The 18,168-nt window shown below is 42.6% G+C and overlaps 1 long non-coding RNA gene across 1 annotated transcript; it reads right to left on the minus strand.

Moving 5' to 3' along the window:
- Positions 1–4,837: 4,837 nt before the first annotated feature.
- On the minus strand, positions 4,838–12,869 carry LOC110150591 (uncharacterized). The gene is made up of 3 exons (XR_002317799.2): positions 12,249–12,869; positions 11,107–11,302; positions 4,838–7,818 (listed from the first exon to the last, which is right to left on the minus strand). It is a non-coding gene; the product is annotated as an uncharacterized lncRNA (long non-coding RNA).
- Positions 12,870–18,168: the final 5,299 nt, after the last annotated feature.

Here is an 18,168-nt window from a genome sequence, read left to right on the forward strand (position 1 = left end):
AGAGCTTAAAAAATTCAAAGAAGTTTAGAGTCCAGTTCTCATCAGTTTAAAACCAGGTATAAACACACACTCATCAGCTCACTTTATTCTTTAATGAAATAAAAGAATAAAAAAATAAAAGGGCTTTTCGGCTGAAAGCCCTCAATGAAATTCACTGAGGCACATATCTCTTCCAGTTTGTGTCCATTTCCTCTGTTGCAAACGGATAATAATAATATATATAATATGTATTAAATATTCTAAAGACTGTTTTAGGACCTTTATATTATTAATTCGTTACCTCTACCTCACATTCATAAAGTCTGTTACAGTTTGTAACAGAAGTCACGATAGTGACTCGCAATTCTTTTTCAATTAAAAAATTTCCCCTCACAGATTTTATTACAAAAAATTTCAAACATACAGAAAAGTTGAAAGAATTGTACAGTGTCCACCCATATATGCATCCCTTAGGTGCTGCAATTAACATTTTTTCTGTATTTGCTTTATCACATATTTATCCTTTCCTCTATCCACCCAACAATGCATCTTTTGATACATTTCAAAGTTACTTTCAGACATCAGCACTCTTCATGCCTTAAACTTCCCCAACAGTTTTTTTTTTCAGTTTTATTGAGAAATAATTGACATACATCAATGTATAAGTTTAAGGCATACAACATAATGGCTTGATTTACTTATATCATGAAATGATTACCACAAAAGATTCAGTTAACTTCCATCATCTCTTATAGATACAAAAATAAATTGAAAACAGAGAAAAAGTTTCCTTGTGATGAACACCTTTACTTTAAATCTGAAGTTTGTTTCTACTTAAAAATTAGAAAATTTCTTTATAAAACTGTTTTACATTTTTCTTAAAAATATAGAAAAATCTAGCAAAAGTGTGGCCCCACATTTTCTCATAGCAGCACTCTCCTTCCCCATTATATGGGAAAGGGTTTTCCAATGTGCCATGGTTCCTGGCAGCTTCACTCACTGATTATCTGGTCCTAGAAGCCATCTGAGCTTTTCCCCAGCACTGAAACAGCTCTAATGCTGAGAGGCTCTGATCCTATAATCATGGACTTAACAGAGTTCTGGGGGGAGTCTGTATAGAGAGATCAGGGAAGATGGAAAGAAGTGGATGAACCAAAGAGACTTGCTGTGGACCTAATGTACCTTCATGATGGATTGAGGTTGAGGGGAGAATTGAAAATGACGTGAAGGCTAGATGCTTAGTGACAGCCCTCACTGAGGTAAGGAAATCAGGAATAGGCTTTTTCTCCATGTCATCTCCCTCTGTCACTTCCTCTAGGATTGGGCCTTTTCTAGCTATTCCCGTAACTAGCACACTCACCTCACTGGGTTGGAATGGCCTGTTTATGTGTTTCTCCTACTAGACCATAAGCTTCATAAGTGCAGAGACCAAGTCTGTATTGTTCATTACATCCAGAATCTAGGATATGGCCTGGCTCAGGCCCAGTGTCAATCAAAGTTTGATTATCAAAGAAATTAATTAATGAATTTTGGTTTTAGATCAGTTCTTAGTAGTGTGGCTCATATAAATTTCCTTGCATCTTACTGGGATACCCACAAAACCAAGTTGTAGAGACTCAAAGCTAAGGATCAGACCATGGAGAGTTCTTTGATGTAAACACTACCTCTGGAATCTCCGTGGTAGCTCATCTCCTGCCCGTTCCCAACGATGCAAGAGGATGCCTACCTGGGTATTGTCCTCTGGTCCCAGGAGAAAGCCCATGAGGAAGCCTTTATCATGATGCCTTCTTCTTTATGTATTATAAGAAGACACTAAAAATCACACTGTAAAAATAATAGTAGTCACAAAACACTGAATTCTAATTAAAAGTAGGCAATGTCCTGGTGGTCCAGTGGTTAGGACTCTGCTTTCTCCCAAAGGGCCAGGTTCAATTGCTGGTCAGGGAACTAAGATCCCACAAGCTGCTCCATGTGGCCAAAAAAAAAAAAGAAGATACCTGACTTTGGGACTTCCCTGTTGATCCAGTGGTTAAGACTCTGTGCTTCCACTGCAGGGGTGCAGGTTCCATCCCTGGTCAGGGAACTAAGACAGTGCATGCCCCACAGTGAAGCCAAAAATGAAATGTTGGGACTGTGAGAGTGAGTTGTTAATCTCTTCCCAAATACCCAAAATGTAAACAAGGTTTACTCAGTTTGGCCGTTCATGCCCCAGAAGTGTACCTGGAGCTGCGAAGAAAGGGCAACGTGTCTGTGAGTGCCACACAAGTCTTGTCCTGAAATTCCTAGAAATCAAAGGTGAGGCTTGCTTGGTTGAATGAATATAGCCCACAGTTTTGGAGCACAGTGTAGTTACCTCAAGACCAGTGCAGTGGAATCTCATAGAAAGCATTTAGCATACGTGGATCCAACTAGAGGAGCTTGGCAAAAAAAGAAGAGAGAATTTAGAGTGAAACTGGGTGTGCCTGCCTCCCTGTTCCCTGAGCATGTGAGATGGAGGACTAAAGAGCCCTTCTGCTTAACCAGGCTGTGTAGGTTTTGCTTCCCCGAAGGCCTGCTCTTCCCTGAGGGTGAGCATCTAGCTGGGCTGAGTGTTCAGTGACTTATATTTTTTTCCTACAAGACCCCTGAATAAGCCGACAACTTTCTCTAGTGTTCAATAAAAGAACCAGGGATCTGTGCCAGTCCTGAGGGAACACTGGATTCACAGAGAGAGGGTACATCAGTCTCCACTAGAGCACCTCTTAAGGGATTACTGATCAAGGATACTATCCACTCTATTTGGTCATCACTGTTTTGTTTGTTTATTTTGGGCCGCGCTGGGTCTCTGCTGCTGCGCATGGGCTTTCTCTAGTTGCAATGAGCAGGGGCTACTCTTCATTGTGGTGCTCAGGCTTCTTGTTGCTGTGGCTTCTCTTGTTGCAGAGCCCAGGCTAGGTGCTCGGCCTTCAGTAGTTGCAGTGAATAGGCTTAGTTGCTCCAAGGCACATGGAATCCTCTGAGGCCAGGGATCAAAACCATGTGCCCTGCATTGTCAGGCGAATTTCCAATCACTGGATCACCAGGTATGTCCCAGTCATCAAGTATTTTAGATAATAACACCTTCAAGTGAAATATGATGATGCTATCGCATTTTCAATGATTTGATTAAAATTCATCAGTGACTCACTCTGAACCTGGAACTGAGTCTCTGAATGTCAATAGAACAATATTACAGAATAAATTTTGAAATAATTTTCATTATTTTATTTTATTTGGCCTCGCTGTGTGGCTTGTGGGATCTTAGTTCCCTAATCAGGGATGGAAGCTGGGCTGAGAGCAGTGGAAGCACCGAATTCTTACCACTGGATCACCAAGGAAGTCCCCAAGAATTTTTAAAATTTACTGTTTTGTATCATTTCTAAAAGGCTCACACTACTGATACCCCCTTCTCCAGGGGACCTTCCTGACCCAGGGATTGAACCTAGGTCTCCATTGAGTTAAACAAAATATGCTATTAAAATTAAGCTCATCTGTTTCTTTTGCTGTTTTTTTTTCACATGGCTACTAGAAAATTTAGTTACATATGTGGCTTTCACTCGTGACTTTTTTTTAAATTTTTTTTCCATTTATTTTTATTAGTTGGAGGCTAATTACTTTACATCATTGCAGTAGTTTTTGTCATACATTGAAATGAATTAGCCATGGATTTACATGTATTCCCCATCCCGGTCCCCCCTCCCACCTCCCTCTCCACCCGATCCCTCTGGGTCTTCCCAGTGCACCAGGCCCAAGCACTTGTCTCATGCACCCAACCTGGGCTGGTGATCTGTTTCACCTTAGATAGTATACATGTTTCAATGCTGTTCTCTTGAAGCATTCCCACCCTCGCCTTCTCCCAGAGTCCACAAGTCTGTTCTATACATCTGAGTCTCTTTTTTTGTTTTGCATATAGGGTTATCGTTGCCATCTTTCTAAATTCCATATATATGTGTTAGTATACTGTAATGGTGTTTATCTTTCTGGCTTACTTCGCTCTGTATAATGGGCTCCAGTTTCATCCATCTCATTAGAACTGATTCAAATGAATTCTTTTTAATGGCTGAGTAATATTCCGTGGTGTATATGTACCACAGCTTCCTCATCCATTCATCTGCTGATGGGCATCTAGGTTGCTTCCATGTCCTGACTCTTATACTTCCTTTGGCTAGTGCTGCCCTGATCTCTTCAACCCCAGAAATCAATGATGTCTCCTGTCTTTCCATGAGATTAGGCACAGTGGCAGAGAGTAGGCACTTATTTCCCAGACTTACTGAATGAAAGATTACAGCGGAATTATGTGCCAATCTTGTTTTCCTGTTTGCTTGGGATGCTGGGAAACTCAGAACTGTTTCATGCGAATTCCTGAGGTCCTACTCTGACCCAGATCAGCTCTGGACTGGAGCGAGGGTGGAGGAGGCCCCTTAGGCAGAATTCAGCTTTGTTCCTGGAGCCAGAAAAGTGAGACTGTCACAGCGCCCTCTTCCACAGAACATTTTTCTTCTATAAAGTGAGGCCCTGGGACTTCCCTGGTGGTCTAGTGGTTAAGGCTCGGTGCCTCCACTGCAGGAAGTGTGGGTTCAGTGCCTGATCAAGGAACTTAGATCTCATGTGCCATGCAGAGTGGCCAAAATATAAAAACAAAAATTAAATGGGATGGCAATAATCGCTAACCCACTCCATAGGATGATTGTGGGATTAAATTAACTAATACAGGCAAAGTATTTAATACTTAGTACATAGTAAACATAGTAGTGGAACATAGTAGTGTTACTGAAAGTTGGGGTTTGGTTGCTTGACACTCAAAAGCCAACAAAGAGGCAAGTCTGGTGGAAATGAAAGTTTGGTTTACTTCGGAGGCAGGCAACCAATGGGGAGGGCAGACTCCTATCCAAAGACTGACTCCTGACCACTGACAATCAGTGGGCAAGAACTTTTATAGATGAAGGAAGGGAGTTACATTCAGAAACAGCACAGTCAGCTTTAAAAGTCATCATTAAATCGGTCTTGCAGGGCCCTGATCGGTGTCCTCTTCATTCTTTTAAGTACAGTGAGTCTTTAGTTCCAGGATCTGCTTGTTCCCATTTCTTTGAGCCCAATTCTTGGCAGTTGTGGCAGTTTATATCAGGGCTATAGTCCAGTCATCATGTAGCTAACTTCTTCCACCTGGTGGGGGTTTCAGTCTCTGTGAGACAGTTCAAAGGCTCAGAATATTAACTATAGCCCTTGAAGAGGAACTAAAGGTCCTTGACTATGCTTAATGGCTAAACTATTATTATTTAGTCTTGATAGACTATTTTCCTTTGTCTCAGCATTTCCTCACTTCTCTGATTAGATTTATTTTTTGGCTAAAGTTTTTCCACAGACAAAAGGCAGGCTGAGGACATGCGGGGCAAGGGTCACAGGGTCCTGCTCCATTTCAGTTAAGTGCTGAAATAGCATTAGTTACTACTACTCGGATCCACCGCCCATATCAGGTCATGGGGACATTGAATCTGGTACAGCTCCTGCTCTCCAGAAACTCAGTTGGGGCTGGGTGCTGGGGATGCAGATAAGTAAATAAGTGTCATAAGCATCATAGGTATCAAGGTAGGGACAATAGGACACTGAGGAGGGCAGAGTGTTGGAGAAGATGTCACAGAGCTCCAACCCTTGAAGTGAGGTTTACAGGACACTCAATACTTACGTGTTGCCAGACAGGCAGGCACATAAGTCAGAATGAATGCGAGCAAAAGAAGGACTCCCCCCAACTTTATGAAAATAGCTTCTGATGAAAAAAATAAAATACATTCATAAAAATTGAAAAGATAGAGAAGCAAATAAATACGCCACTCTTCTGGTTAAGCAGCGTAAACATTTCGGGACACATGTTTCCAGATCTCTCTCCAGGCAGTGAGATGCTCTGTGATGAATGGTGAGCACCTGCAGTGTCACACAGATGGGATTACAGAAATGCATGGGCGCCATTGAAGGACACTGGTGTCCTGCCAGGGGGGTCCCCAGGGAGTAGACAGCTTGGTCAGGGGGCAGGAGGGTGCAGAAATAATGAAGCCAGCTCATTCTGTTTCATGTCCCACTGCTACCACTAGCAAGCTTTGTGATCTCAGACAAGTCACTTAACCTTCCTGAGTCTCAGACTCTTCGCTTGGAAAGTGAAGAAATGATCATTAACCTCCTGGATTTCTATGATTGAATAAACGGTGTCTTTAAAGCACTCAGCATAGTGCCTAGAATGTGGAAAGTGTTCATTAAGTGGGACAGATTATCACTGCTTTTAGTGCAAATAAACAACTTGGCACTTAGGTTTATGCTAATCTTCAATGCTTTTGGTTAGGGTGAGTCAACTTGCTAACACTAACATGCAGGATCACACCTCTGCTCTTTGCAGAAGGCCAGGAACACACCAATTCCTTTCACACACACCAGGCACTGTTTGCTATGAGTAGAAGGACCAGACTATAATAATGTAAGGGGCAGAGACGTCTTCCTTAAAAGAAAGATATGGGAAAAACTGTGTCAGAGATCAGGCTGCGGAAGCAGAAGGACATGGCCAAGAGAGAGAAAAAGGCCAAGGAGATCCTAACTCATCAGGCTTCTTCCAGGCGTGTGAGATCAGCGTCTGGTCTGGGGAGGTGGGTCCCGAGGACGGCGGCAACAAGGACCTGCCCCACGACCGGTAAGGGCTAGGAGGGGGAGGGAGGGGGGAGGCAAGCAAGTTAAAAAGACCTTTCTTGAGGGGATGCTACCAAACTCAGATGAAGGACGGCGAACACAGCTGGAGTACGCAGAGACAGTAAGTTTGTCTAGTTTGATTTTGGAAAGTGGCAATTCCATCATTCCTAAACCGGCTCTCCCAAAGTGCTGCGTACTTCGCCCTCTGGCGGCAACAACTGACAACTACAGGGCCTTGATCAACTCCCAATAAAGGGGTGGAGGCGGGGTGGGGCTGGAGCTTCTGCTCTACCCCCAGACACTCTCCACCCTGTTGTCTGGTCACTAGCCAACTGGGCATTTTTGGTTAACCTTGTGCAAGGGGCTGAGAATATGGGACAGTACATAACTGGGAGGTGAGCATTCTCCACACACACACAAGAAGAGGCTAGAGGCTGGCTTCCCAGGATCTGACTAGTGGAGTCCATGCATTAGGTCTGAATATACCATGACTCCACTAAGGTGACTGGAGGACCAGAGCAAGATGGTAACAAGTCAGTGCTATCAAATGCCTAGCTTCCTGCCCAGAGACAGGCCATGTGAACGGGTGACTGGTTAGCTCAGAGATAAAGGGAGTGGGCAGGAGCCAAGGCCTGGCATGAAGCCATCACTGGGATACAATGGGGGGCTGGCTGCCTCTCTACAGCAACAAGTGCTTTGGGCTTTTGTAGAAAGATGTCATTAGGACTCTTTGATCTAGTTCTCCAGACTCTGATTTCACAGGCTCAGAAGCCCCAGAAGGGGTCCAGGCTCTTAAGTTACCTCTACTTAGCCTTGACCTTCCCCAGAGAGACAGTGGCCATGTCTGCTTCATGAATGTTGCAGGCCTCCACGAAGCCAGTGAGCTGGGGAGAAATTGGGAGTAGTGGAACTTGTCTCCACTGCTGATGGGGGGAATGTAAATTAGCACACCTGCCTTGGAAAGTTTGGTATCCTGAGGAATGTTGGTTGTGGGCCCCCAAACCCCAGCAATTCCACTGCTGAGTTATACAGCTAGAGTGCTGATCTTCATTTTTTTGTGCTCACTTTCTCTCTACAAGAGTTTGAAGGATGCAGTTTTCCTTTGTCCATTCCAAGTTATGCAGAACTTTAACACAGGTAGAACTTTTCATCCTAAGTATAAACAAATTCAGAAAGATTATGATTTCCAGTATCATCATAATGTAAACTCTTGAAAATAAAGCAGTCATTCTTTTAAATATATCCATAGGAATATAAATGCCACAGTGATTCAAACTCACAATTATCCATTTTAAAGATAGACAAGTTTTTCTTGAATAGATACATTTACATATTATTGTTTCATTTTTTCCTTGATCTTTTATATATTTCCATTCCACACAACCCTGGAAAATCCAGAGTTCTCTGTGGAGTGGATCCACAACCTCATCCCCTTCCATTCTTCTCGCCCTGGTTGGCTGACTTACTCGGCTCTGACTCAGATGAGTGATTTTCCAGGAAGATCCCAAACCAGCCAGGTGTTTTTCTAGTTCAGTGACCCGTTGAAACTTATAGTTCTTTTCCATTACCCCTGTTTGCTCATCAGGAAGGGTCTGAACCAGGATCTTAGCATGCAGGGGCTCAAGTGCTTCTAACCACAACACTCTTCAAAGATTGCTGCTTATGTAAACAACAAGGAATTTCACACACTAATAATTACATGTATTGAGAGCTTATAATGTACCAGGCACCGTGCTAAGTATTTTACAGGCCATTATTGCCCAATAATCCTCACCATGCAGGTTAACCTATTTACCACACTATTAATTCATTTTACCAACAAAAAAGAGTGTCTTCTAATGTCAAAACCTTATCTCCCCCAGATAAAATTACTTATTAATATCCAGGAATTTAAAGAATTAGGCAATATCACTTTCCAGACATTACTGATAATATTCCACCACTAAGAAGCCACAACTGAAATGAAGCAACTGACAAAGAATTAATCTCATAAATATACAAGCAACTTCTGCAGCTCAATTCCAGAAAAATAAGCAACCCAATCAAAAAATGGGCCAAAGAACTAAACAGACATTTCTTCAAGAAGACATACAGATGGCTAACAAACACATGAAAAGATGCTCAACATCACTCATTATCAGAGAAATGCAAATCAAAACCACAATGAGGTACCATCTCACACCAGTCAGAATGGCTGCTATCAAAAAGTCTACAAACAATAAGTGCTGGAGAGGGTGCAGAGAAAAAGGAACCTTCTTACACTGTTGCTGGGAATGCAAACTAGTACAACCACTATGGAGAACAGTGTGGAGATTCCTTAAAAAACTGGAAATAGAACTGCCATATGACCCAGCAATCCCACTCCTGGGCATACACACCGAGGAAACCAGAATTGAAAGAGACACGTGTACCCCAACATTCATCACATCATTGTTTACAACAGTCAGGACATGGAAGCAACCTAGATGTCCATCAGCAGATGAATGGATAAGAAAGCTGTGGTCAATATACACGATGGAATATTACTCAGCCATTAAAAAGAATGCCTTTGAATCAGTTCTAATGAGGTGGATGAAACTGGAGCCTATTATACCAAGTGAAGTAAGCCAGAAAGAAAAACACCTATACAGTATATTAATGCATATATATGGAATTTAGAAAGACTGTAACTGCCGAGGTCCAGCCCCGGCAGAACCAGGAATACCCAAGGGATGAGTGGCGTCGGTGAGGAAGAAGACACACACAGGAGGTTGTGTAGAAGAGGTAGCTTTTTTTATTTTTAGGACAGCTCAGTTTTTATAGAATGAACGTTACCTCCCCCTTAAGTTACCACATATACATCAGATATTGTTTCATGCTTCTGTCAATATTTTTTCCCCATGTTTTTCCCCTATGCATTCATCTAGAATGTTTCCAATTACAGGGTTTATTCTTTTTTTTTTTCATTTATTTTTATTAGTTGGAGGCTAATTACTTTACAATATTGTACTGGGTTTTGTCATACATTGACATGAATCAGCCATGGATTTACATGTACTCCCCATCCCGATCCCCCCTCCCACCTTCCTCTCTACCCGATCCCTCTGGGTCTTCCCAGTGCACCAGGCCCGAAGCACTTGTCTCATGCATCCAACCTGGGCTGGTGATCTGTTTCACCCTAGATAATATACATGTTTCGATGCTGTTCTCTCGAAACATCCCACCCTCGCCTTCTCCCACAGAGTCCACAAGTCTGTTCTGTACATCTGTGTCTCTTTTTCTGTTTTGCATATAGGGTTATCGTTACCATCTTTCTAAATTCCATATATATGTGTTAGTATGCTGTAATGTTCTTTATTTTTCTGGCTTACTTCACTCTGTATAATGGGCTCCAGTTTCACCCATCTCATTAGAACTGATTCAAATGAATTCTTTTTAATGGCTGAGTAATATTCCATGGTGTATATGTGCCACAGCTTCCTTATCCATTCATCTGCTGATGGGCATCTAGGTTGCTTCCATGTCCTGGCTATTATAAACAGTGCTGTGATGAACATTGGGGTGCACATGTCTCTTTCAGATCTGGTTTCCTCGGTACAGGGTTTATTCTTAAATGTCCCGTACAAGGTCTTCTTGCCTCAATGGCCTAACATTTTCACTCTAACAAAAACAGTGAGTGAGTGAAGTCGCTCAGTCGTGTCTGACTCTTTGCGACCCCATGGACTGTAGACTACAAGGCTCCTCAGTCCATGGAATTTTCCAGGCAAGAGTACTGGAGTGGGTCGCCATTTCCTTCTCCACTAACAAAAACAATGTCCTACAAATCTCAGGTACATTGTAAATTCTTTGGACAATAAAACAATACATGGGAATGGTCACAGTAACATGTTTGACATTTCTGAGAATAGTACCATGAGAAAAACCTTGATATTTTTCTTTACCTGAAACCACAAAATCTCAGTTTACAATGATTAACTATTAAACAGCAAAAACACCTCTAAAGCAGCAAAACACCTCTATTAATAGTGAGATAATGGCAGTGAAGCTGGTTAATATAAATCTTCTATTGAAATCCTATGTACTCCATTTTCTAACTCTACAAAAATACCCATAATCTCATGTTCTTTAAAAAAAAGGGAAACAAATGAATGAAATAGCAATAATGAAAACTCTCTCAACCAAGGAGCAAGTAAACTGAAGCAGTATATCTACTTCTAAATCTAAATGCCTCTACTCTTTTCTATTCTAGAACATTATAATCTTTTAAGCAAGCAGCCAAACTATACCTGTGGCCTTTTCTTTTTTGACTTGATGTTTATGGTCATATACTGAGCCAGAGCAATCATGAGCATTTCCAAAAAGGCTTGAACTTTTCCAGCGAGGCCTTATTACTATACATTATATTTCCAAAAATTAATAGAAAGCCCAACAACAGTAAGACAGAGGAGGAAAGGGACATACCGGGCCCCCGGCACAACCTCGAGGGGAAGAAGCTGCCTTGCAGATTCCTTTCTCATCCCGGCGGCTCCTGAGGGGACATATTGGGCCCCCGGGGCAGCCCCGTGTGAGAAAGAGCTGCCTTACAGGTTCCTCTCTCATCCCGTGACCTTGTCACGGTTTGGGCACACCCGGCAGCTCCCGACATGTAACGATGACCCTATATGCAAGACAGCAAAAGAAACACAAACATAAAGAACAGACTTGGGAACTCTGTGGGAGAAGCCAAGGGTGGGATGATTTGAGAGAATAGCATTGAAACATGTATATTATCATATGTCCAGGTTCGATGCATGAGACAGGATGCTCAGGACTGGTGCACTGGGATGACCTTGAGGATGGGATGGGGAGGGAGGTGGGAGGGAGGGTCAGGATGGGGACACATGTACACCCGTGGCTGAGTCATGTGAATGAATGGCAAAAACCACCACAATATTGTAAAGTAATTAGCCTCCAGTTAAAAGGAAAAAAAAAGAAGCCGCAACTGGAGAACTGAAGTTGATGATACCTCCACTTTAGTTACACTGAGACCTATCATGTGTGCTGTACTTAGACAGTCCTTGCGATGTCATGGACTGTAGCCCGCCAGGCACCTCTGTCCATGGGGATTCTCCAGGCAAGAATACTGCAGTGGGTGTTCCTTCCGGAATACCTTCCTCCAGGGGATCTTCCCAACCCAGGGATCGAACGCAGGTCTCGCAAATTGCAGTCAAATTCGTCACCGTCTGAGTCAGTAGGGAAGCCCTAGAACTATTGAGAAGACAGTACCAGGGACCGGAATGGGCTTCCCGGGAGGCGCAGACGGTGAAGAACCTGCCTGCCAATGCAGGAGATGTGGGCTCAATCCCTGGGTTGGGAAGATCCCCTGGAGAAGGAAGTGGCAACCCACTCCTGCATTCTTGCCTGAGAAATTCCGTGGACAGAGGAGCCCCGGGGACTACCGTCCATGGGGTCACAGAGTCGGACACAACTGAACGACTAAACAACAAGGGCTCAGAATAGTTCTTAAATTACTTCTGTGAAAAGACTCTGAATTAACTAAGATCAAAACAGGAGGGTAGGTGAGTGAAATAAATGTTTGGGGACCACAAAGTGTTTCAGGATACCAAATCCAGCACAGTATTTCGAAGGGATGGCGCTGAAGAGCAGAACAGCTTGGACAGGAGCCGCTAGAGGGCGGCCGAGCACCGTGAGCCCGGCCGGTCACGGGATGTGACGCCGCAGCTGCCCAGATGCGGGACGCAGAGACGCTTAGTCCCTCAGGCTTGTCCTCCAGCCTGCCGCCCCGTGGATTGTAGCTCGCCAGGCGCCTTTGTCCATGGAATTCCGAGTAAGAATCCTGGAGCGGGTTGCCATTTCCTCTTCCCGGGGGAATCTTCTGCAACCTGGGAAAGAACCCGTGTCTCCTGTGGTCTCCTACATTGCAGGCGGGTCCTTTACCCTGAGGATTCTTTACATCGGAGAAGCCCAGATGTAGGGAAAATCCAGATGAAAAAACCTAGTGGGCAGGCTAAGCACATTAACCGGCCAGTCCTCACCACCCTCACCACTGATCCCACAGCTTCTTCTGAAGGGGAAGGGAGGCAGGGGCCTAAAGGAAGGTTATGGAACGGCACTGTCCGATAGAAACACGATACGCGAATTTTCCATTAGCCACTTTACTCAAGGGAAAAAGGAACAGGTGACGTTAATTTTAACATTTTAAAATTCACCCTCATGTATCCAAAATGTTATCATTTCAACATGTGATTAATATAAAAATTATAGGGATATCTTAATTTTAAATTTTTTGCTATACAGCAGAAACCAACACAGCACTGTAAAGCAATAATTTTCAAAAAAAATTTTGGTATTAAGTTTTTGAAATTCGGAGTGTATTTTCTATTTATTATAGCACTTCTCCTTTTGGACGAGGTACATTTCAAGGGTTCAATAGCCACTCATGACTATTGATATTTACTTTCTCCCAGGTAAGTACCCCATGCTGGATGAGGGCCTTTCTGAGGATTCCAGTAGTGTCCCAGGGTAAAGATCAGACCAAGGACCCCTCCTGGTCCAGTCTACAGCCTTGACCTACAGCCCTCGCCTCCTCCCCGGAAAACACCTCCCATACAGGTTTCTGCCTGGTGCTCTTTCCTCTGTAAAGTCCTTTCCCCTAGCCCAGCCCCACTCCTTAGCCTGTGTTCCTAGAAGTGTTTGGGTCATACCTCTAGACACCTGTCACGTGACATCACGAGTTATGCTGGAATCTAGTTCCTCATACCAGGGCATCAGCCTTGTGCCTAGTGACCAGGCCCAGGCCCAGGGCAGGGAGCTGGACACGTTTGATTTCTGGCTCAGCTGCCTACTTAGTTGGTGCTGTGCTTGTATTTAGTTGTGTCTGACTCTTTGTGACCCCATGGACTGCAGCCCACCAGGCCCCTCTGTCCATGGGGATTCTCCAGGCAAGAATACTGGAGTAGGTTGCCATGCCCTCAGTACCTTAAACAAAAATCTTAAATTCGCTTGCTTCAGAGGTGTCATGAGTGCTTTTATCAAAAAGGGTTCCTGATATATAGTGGATGTTTTCTGAATGCTGGTTTCTTATCATCAAAGATAATGACTGTGCTATATGTGTCTCTGAATTAAAATATGTTAGTTTCCTTACAACCATTAAATGGCATAACAGTAAATTGATATGGAAGGCAACTTGGTTACAACCTGAAACTCATCAAATACACTGCCCTTTGACCTAGCAATTCCACTTCTAGGGAATTATATACCAGGTTGGTGCGAAAGTAATTGGGGTTTCAGGTAGTGAATTTTAAATCATTACAACTAGATTCGAGCACATCTCTATTAATCAAAATAAGAACCATTACAATCAACACATTTTTGCCAATGAGAAATATTTGTTTACTCCTGTAGGTTAAAAATCCAAGCTTTGGGAGTCAACAAAGTCTTGGAAATTTTCTGCCTCCTCCTGGTTGTGAAAGCCTTTTCCCAGCAAAAAGTCGTCGAGATGTCTGAAGGGCTAGTCAGTTGGCTAGAGGTCAGATGAATATGGCAGATTAGGCAAAACTTTGTAGCCCAATTCGCTCACCTTTTGAGCATTGGTTGTGTAACGTGCAGTCGGGTGTTGTCCCGGAGAAAAATTGGCCACTTGCTATTGACCAGTGCTGGCTAGAGGTGTTGCGGTTTTCAGTGCATCTCATTGATTTGCTGAGCATACATCTCAGATATAATGGTTTTGCTGGGATTCAGAAAGCTATAGTGGATCAGACTGGCAGCAGACCACGAAACAGTGACCATGACTTTTTTTGGTGCAAGTTTGGCTTTGGGAAGGGCTTTGGAGATTCTTCTCGGTCCAACCACTGAGCTGGTCGTCGCCAACTGTGGTATAACATCCACTTTTTGTCGCATGTCACAACTTGATCAAGAAATGGTTCATTGTTGCTACAAAGAATAAGATAAGACGCCTTTCAAAATGATGATTTTTTTGATTTGCAGTCAGCTCATGAGGCTCTCTCTTATCAAGCTTTTTCACCTTTCCAATTTGCTTCAAATGCTGAATGACCATAGAATGGTTGATGTTGAGTTCTTTGGCAACTTCTTGTGTAGTTGTAAGAGAATCAGCTTTGAAGATTGCTTTCAACTGGTCATTGTCAATTTCTGATGGCCAGCCACTGAGCTTCTCATTTTCAAGGCTCTCAACTCCTTTGCAAAATTTCTTGAACCACCACTGCACTGTAGGTTCGTTAGCAGTTACTGGGCCAAATGTGTTGCTGATGTTGCAAGTTGTAACTCAAATAAGAAAATAGCTCAAATTTGCTTTTTGTATAGCATCATTTCCATAGTCTAAAATAAGTACAAAATAAATAGCAAGTAATAAATCTTCAGCAAAAAAACAAAAAGTGAGAAATGTGCATTAAAATGATGTATAAAATAACCACATTTATTTAAGAATGTATTCCAATATCAAACAGCAAATTTCAACAATGTAAAAACAGCAATTACATTTGCACCAACCTATGAATACGGCAAATCAATTTCTCTCCTATGTGAGAAATTATGTATGCACAAGAAAGTCATTGTAGGAAAAGGTTGGGAGCTACCTAATTGTCAAACACTAGCGAGCTGTTTAAACAAATTGTAATATATCCATCTGAGAGGATATAATGCCGTCATGAACAAGAATAACATGGCTCTATGTACAGTTGAAGGAACCACTTTCCCAAAAAAGAGAGAGAGAAGTGCAGAAGAATGTGGAAAATGTTCAGAAGTGCAGAATGCAAAAACTAAAAGGAAAGGTTGTATGTGTGAGTGCTTATATGTGAAATGAATATTTCTGGGAGGAATTCCAGAAAATAAAGCTGCAGAACTGGGCTTCAGACATGAGGAGGAGGCTGGCTTTTCACTGACTACTCCTTTTTGAATGCTATATGATGTGCATGTACATCAATTAAAATTTTCACTAAAAATAAAAGCTAGCACCTGAAGATATTCAGTCTTGGTGTTAATATTTCTCTAAAAAATGATAGACAAATGGCAAATAGATCAATGAAAAGATGTTCAACATCACTAATCATCAGGGAAATGCAAATCAAAACCACAATGAGATATCACCTCACACCTGTCAAAATGGCTATCACCAAAAAGACAATAAATAATGAGTGTTAGAGAGGATGTGGAAAAAGGGAACTTTTGTGCAAAGCTGGTGGGAATGTAAATTGGTACAGTCATTCTGGAAAACAGTATGGAGGTTCCTCAAATACTTAAAAATAGAACTACCATATGATTCAGCAATCCACTTTTGGGAATAAATCTGAAGGAAATGAAAACACTCTCTCAAAGAAATATCTGTAAGCCCATGTTCATTGCAGCCTTATTAACAACAGCTAAGACAAGGAAATAACCTAAATGTCTATCGATGGATGAATAGATAAAGAAGATATGCATTCAGTTCAGTCCAGTTCAGTCGCTCAGTCGTGTCTGACCCTTTGTGACCCCATGAATCGCAGCACACCAGGCCTCCCTGTCCATCACCAACTCCCGGAGTTTACTCAAACTCATATCCATCAAGTTGGTGATGCCATCCAGCCACCTCATCCTCCGTCATCCCCTTCTCCTCCTGCCCCCAATCCCTCTCAGCATCAGGGTCTTTTCCAATGAGTCAACTCTTCACATGAGGTGGCCAAAGTGTTGGAGTTTCAGCTTCAGCGTCAGTCCTTCCAATGAACACCCAGGACTGATCTCCTTTAGGATGGACTGGTTGGATCTCCTTGCAGTCCAAGGGACTCTCAAGAGTCTTCTCCAACACCACAGTTCAAAAGCATCAATTTTTCGGTGCTCAGCTTTCTTCACAGTCCAACTCTCACATCCATATATGACCACCAGAAAAACCGTAGCCTTGGCGAGACGGACCTTTGTTGGCAAAGCAATGTCTCTGCTTTTTAATATGCTAACTAGGTTGGTCATAACTTTCCTTCCAAGGAGTAAGCGTCTTTTAATTCCATGGCTGCAATCACCATCTGCAGTGATTTTGGAGCCCCCCAAAAATAAAGTCTGACACTGCTTCCACTGTTTCCCCATCTATTTGCCATGAAGTGATGGGACCAGATGCCATGATCTTAGTTTTCTGAATGTTGAGCTTTAAGCCAACTTTTTCACTCTCCTCTTTCAATTTCATCAAGTGGCTTTTTAGTTCCTCTTCACTTTCTGCCATAAGGGTGGTGTCATCTGCATATCTGAGATTATTGATATTTCTTCCGGCAATCTTGATTCCAGCTTGTGCTTCATCCAGCCCAGTGTTTCTCATGATGTACTCTGCACATAAGTTAAATAAGCAGAGTGACAATATACAGCCTTGATGTTCACCTTTTCCTATTTGGAACCAGTCTGTTGTTCCATGTCCAGCTCTAACTGTTGCTTCCTGACCTGCATATAGGTTTCTCAAGAGGCAGGTCAGGTGGTCTGGTATTCCCATCTCTTGAAGAATTTTCCACAGTTTATTGTGATCCACACAGTCAAAGGCTTTAGCATAGTCAATAAAGCAGAAATAGATGTTTTTCTGGAACTCTCTTGCTTTTTCGATGATCCAGTGGATGTTGGCAATTTGATCTCTGGTTCCTCTGCCTTTTCTAAAACCAACTTGAACATCTGGAAGTTCATGGCTCACGTGTTGCTGAAGCCTGGCTTGGAGAATTTTAAGCATTACTTTACTAGCGTGTGAGATGAGTGCAATTGTGCAGCAGTTTGAGCATTCTTTGGCATTGCCTTTCTTAGGGATTGGAATGAAAACTGACCTTTTCCAGTCCTGTGGCCACTGCTGAGTTTTCCAAATTTGCTGGCCTATTGAGTGCAGCACTTTCACAGCATCATCATTCAGGATTTGAAATAACTCAACTGGAATTCCATCACCTCCACTAGCTTTGTTCATAGTGATGCTTTCTAAGGCCCACTTGACTTCACATTCCAGGATGTCTGGCTCTAGGTGAGTGATCACACCATCGTGATTAACTGGGCCGTGAAGATCTTTTTTGTACGGTTCTTCTGTGTGTTTTTGCCACCTCTTCTTAATATCTTCTGCTTCTGTTAGGTCCATACCATTTCTGTCCTTTATCAAACCCATCTTTGCATGAAATGTTCCCTTGGTATCTCTAATTTTCTTGAAGAGATCTCTAGTCTTTCCCATTTTATTGTTTTCCTCTATTTCTTTGCATTGATCACTGAGGAAGGCTTTCTTAGCTCTCCTGGCTATTCTTTGGAACTGTGCATTTAAATGGGAATATCTTTTCCTTTCTCCTTTGCTTTTTGCTTCACTTCTTTTCACAGCTATTTGTAAGGCCTCCTCAGACAACCATTTTGCCTTTTTGCATTTCTTTTCCATGGTGATGGTCTTGATCCCTGTCTCCTGTACAATGTCACAAACCTCCGTCCATAGTTCATCAGGCACTATCAGATCTAGTCCCTTAAATCTATTTCTCACTTCCACTGTATAGTCATAAGGGATTTGATTTAGGTCATACCTGAATGGTCTAGTGATTT

Source organism: Odocoileus virginianus, chromosome 10, assembly GCF_023699985.2.
Source record: "Odocoileus virginianus isolate 20LAN1187 ecotype Illinois chromosome 10, Ovbor_1.2, whole genome shotgun sequence".
In the NCBI taxonomy this organism is placed as follows: Eukaryota; Metazoa; Chordata; class Mammalia; order Artiodactyla; family Cervidae; genus Odocoileus; species Odocoileus virginianus.